We start from the raw sequence: 4072 nt of genomic DNA on the forward strand, positions 1-4072 counted from the left end.
TCTGATAGGACATGTGACATCGGGACATATATAGAATTAGTTTAAAGATGTTCTTATTAAATTATTTTAGAAAATTTAGTTTTATTTCTTTGTAATTTTACTGACATGTTATTTGGATTAAGTTTATGAATGTGAACTCTTTACCCTTACGTGGCTGGAAATTAGATTTTTAATGATGAAAATTTTTATATTTTTTATAATTACTGTATATGTATGTTGGGGTAGAGGGTGTCACACTATTATTATATATGAATATGATCCCACCATAGGAAACTGATTTAACAACAGCCATATTTTGAAATATTTTTATTTTGTTTAATTATAAATTAATTTTTAATATAATTTTTTTTATTTAAAATATATCTAATATACATATAAATTTTAAAATTATATTATCTAAATACTTATTATGATTTTAGTTATAACTTTTTATAATTTTGATTTAATATTAGATTTCTTTTGATTATAAAATATAATACATAAAATCTAAAATCTTTATCATTTTTTTATACAAATGTTAAATTTTAATATATAATAAAAATAAATATTAAAATATTTATTATGATTTTAGTTATAATTTTTATAATCTTTTGATTTAATGCTAGATTTCTTTTGATTATAATATTTTAATGTATTTTATTTGAAATATCGGTTAATATATTTTATTATATTTTAATTTTAATTTATTATAAAATAATTAAAATATTTAATTTAGCTTGATTAAAAAAATAACCATTCAAACATTTTTTTTTTAATTTCATTATTTATTATAATAGTTTTAGTTACTGTATTAACCAAAAAATTATTTTTAATTAAAATATATTTTAAAATTTGAGTTAATTTATTAGGATTCAGAGTTCCCACCAACGCACACTTTCTCCCTTTCCTTCACTACTCTGAACCACTGGTGGGAGTTAGGGTTCAGCTTCTTCGTTCTGAACCACTGGTGGGAGTTAGGGTTCAACTTCTCTTTGCCGTTCTGCCGTGACGCAGCAGTTCTGTCGTGCTTGGCTCGCTATTGCTCACTGTGACGTGACCCATTGGCTTGGCTTGGTGATTACTGATTTTGCATTTTGATTTTGTGAGTCCACTGTATCTTCGTGTGTGCCTTTAACATTGACCCTATTCAATGTCTCTCATTTCTTTCATCATTAAGCATTCATTCATTCATCCTTGCGAGATAGATACAATCATAAGACCTCTTCCACTTCCTCTTTCTCTGTCTCTCTTTTCGCCTCCAAACTATAAAGCATGCACTTCTCTATGGCCAAAAGATGACATCCACATAATAGGGAAAAAAAATAATTAATCGTCTCTAGTATTATCATCATAAGCAGGAAAAAGCAATGCCCCTTCCACGAGCATTAGAAAATTGATTCGTCTCTCTTAAAGTCTGAATTCTCAGGTTTCAATAATAATAAAAGAGGTTACATTTTTATATTTATTTGTTTAATTAGCGAAAGCCCCATTCCAGATTCCCAACCAAGAGACCTAAAACATTGCACATTCCTCGCCGTGATTCACTGCTTATATATATCTATATTTACACGCATCACACATACATTTTCATTTTCATTTTTGCTTAGTTTATGTCTCTCTGCTGTCAATAATTTCTTAATTGCTTTTCATTCATTCATCCTTGTGAGATAGATACCTCATATTTTGAAACATAATTCTCTGCTATTCCCTTTGTCGGTCTTTTATTGATTCCTGCATCCGTGTTTGATTCTGATGTAAAAACAGAGTCAGTTTTTTGTGCAAAAGCTAGTATTTTTTTAATTTTTATTCAATAATATATTTATATTATAAGAAACATTGCATAAATAATTTTCTAAAAGATAATCATGTCATGTAATTGCGCACTAACATATGGTCCCCCATATAAAATTAGTGGATATTTTGAGTTAACTGTTTGCAGTTCCTTGATTCCTTCTAGCATCAAACTTCTCCTGTGGGAATTTATTTTGATAAACACTATGAATGTAATACTCAGATTCTCTAAATCATTACTGATGTGGGTGTAATCTTAGTGCTAAAATCTTATATAATACTATATAGACTGATCATTCACTGTCGTACAATTTACAACTAACACAAAAAGATCTATTTTCTCCAATTAGCATTTGAAAGCAAGGAGAAGGAAGAGGAATTTGGTGGGGACATCCTGCTCCAAGTCTTTGATTTGCCTGCAAGAGTACAAGTTGTTGAAGGTAGCTGTTTATGGTATTATATTTTGTTTGGATACTGTCATTAGGCCTTTCTTAGCATTAATTGTTATTACGTAAACTCTTACAAATTGCAAGTCAAGTCTACTGACCATCCATGAGTATATGAAAACTATCAGAGTTTCACAATCTTGCTTGCAAGATCCCTTTGTGTGATAGAAAGTGAATCAGAATTGTAGAAAGCTAAGTTTCTATTAATAGAAAATTACAAAATAATTCCCAGGATTATTGAGAGGCTTAGACTCACCCATACCAACATAAATTTCCTCTCAAATCACAACATAAAATCTCACTTTCAACCCCTTTTCTTATTTATAAGCAACATGCCTTATTTCCTTAGTTATCCCAGCCCCTGACTAACTAACTCTCTGACCAACCAATTATTCTACTAACTAATGGGTATCTATCATTGTTTTCAAAGCATGGCAAATAGGTAAAATATTATGAATTTATGAGTCAAGTCTATGCACTTTCCATGAGTTCATGTACACTCTTAAGTTAGACAACCTTGCATGCAAGACTCCTTTGTGCTCACATCATGGATAATGCTCAAATATACTCTACCTTATTCCAAAGTTTAATTAAATTATGAAAAATGGAAACACCAAAGATCCTACTGTTGACCACTTGGTCACAACTTTAATATTATGTAAATTTTTTATTTTATATCTCTAAATAGAGTCAACACCAATATTTGGTATTCATTTACATTCATGGTTTACAGCAAACAATGAATCCATGTGCCATTAGGTCAGTCAGCCACATAGATAAATTGATGGCAGTAGCCTCCATCAAAAGCCAATTTTTCAATTAAATTAATCAATCAACAAGACATTTTCAAAAGTTCCTGGGCAAACATTGCTATAAAAAAATGTGAAATAAATACAACTATACAAGCTAACCTGAGCAATGGTAGCGACTTGCTCAGCCAATGTTCCATATGGATCATTATTTAAAGCATTTTGAAATGTATAATATGAGTTCACAATGAATTTTAGAATGAGAGCTATGTCTGAAATGTAAAGTTATTATATAATTTGTATTGTGATCTATGTTGCAAAATGAGCACATGAGACAGCAAAGTGAGCGTATGCATCAACAAGATCAACAGATGCAGTTAATCTTACGACACTTTCAAATTAACTCTCTTATGTTAGGGTCTAGTATACCAACTACCACTATGGATGACCCCAGACACCATGTTGAAGACGAGCAGCATGATCATGTTGATGACGAGCAGCATGATCATGTTGATGATACACCGAAAGATTGTTGATTGTATGTGTATTTCTCTTTTATGATCATATACTTGTTTTAGTTTTTACTATTAGTTAAATGTTATATACTCCTTTTAGATGCTTTTAGTTAATTGTGGTTTTGAAGACTTATTTTGGATGTTTTATATTAGTTATGGTTTAGAATACTTTATTTGATTTTTACTATTAGTTATTAGTTAAATGTCATTTCTTTTTTGGATTCTTTTTATTAGTTGTGATTTTGTAGATTGTATCAAACATTATATATTTTAATTATTTTTATTGTGATATTAGGACTATATATGCATTATCAATTTTAGTGTTATTGTTTATGATTGTTAAACAGGTTCAAAATGAAAATTAAAAAAAAATAAGATAGATAGTGTTCCAGGTTTAAAATTAGCGACCGATTTTTTCGTCTCTAAAAATAAAGAAAGCTTAGCGACCGAATTTAGCGACCAATACTCTTGTATCTAAAAATAAAGCAAATAAATTTAGTGACCACTTTAGCGACCGAAATAAAAAATATTTTCGAAAAATAAAAATTACACTTAGCGACCGATTTAGCCACCGAAATGAAAATCATTTTTA

The 4072-nt window shown here is 29.2% G+C and overlaps 1 long non-coding RNA gene across 1 annotated transcript; it reads left to right on the plus strand.

The window, feature by feature from the left end:
- Positions 1–853: 853 nt before the first annotated feature.
- On the plus strand, positions 854–3769 carry LOC109810787 (uncharacterized). The gene is made up of 3 exons (XR_002240791.3): positions 854–1081; positions 2121–2210; positions 3383–3769. It is a non-coding gene; the product is annotated as an uncharacterized LOC109810787 (long non-coding RNA).
- Positions 3770–4072: the final 303 nt, after the last annotated feature.

This window comes from Cajanus cajan, chromosome 6, assembly GCF_000230855.2.
Source record: "Cajanus cajan strain Asha chromosome 6, NIPB_CcT2T_4, whole genome shotgun sequence".
Lineage (NCBI taxonomy): Eukaryota > Viridiplantae > Streptophyta > Magnoliopsida > Fabales > Fabaceae > Cajanus > Cajanus cajan.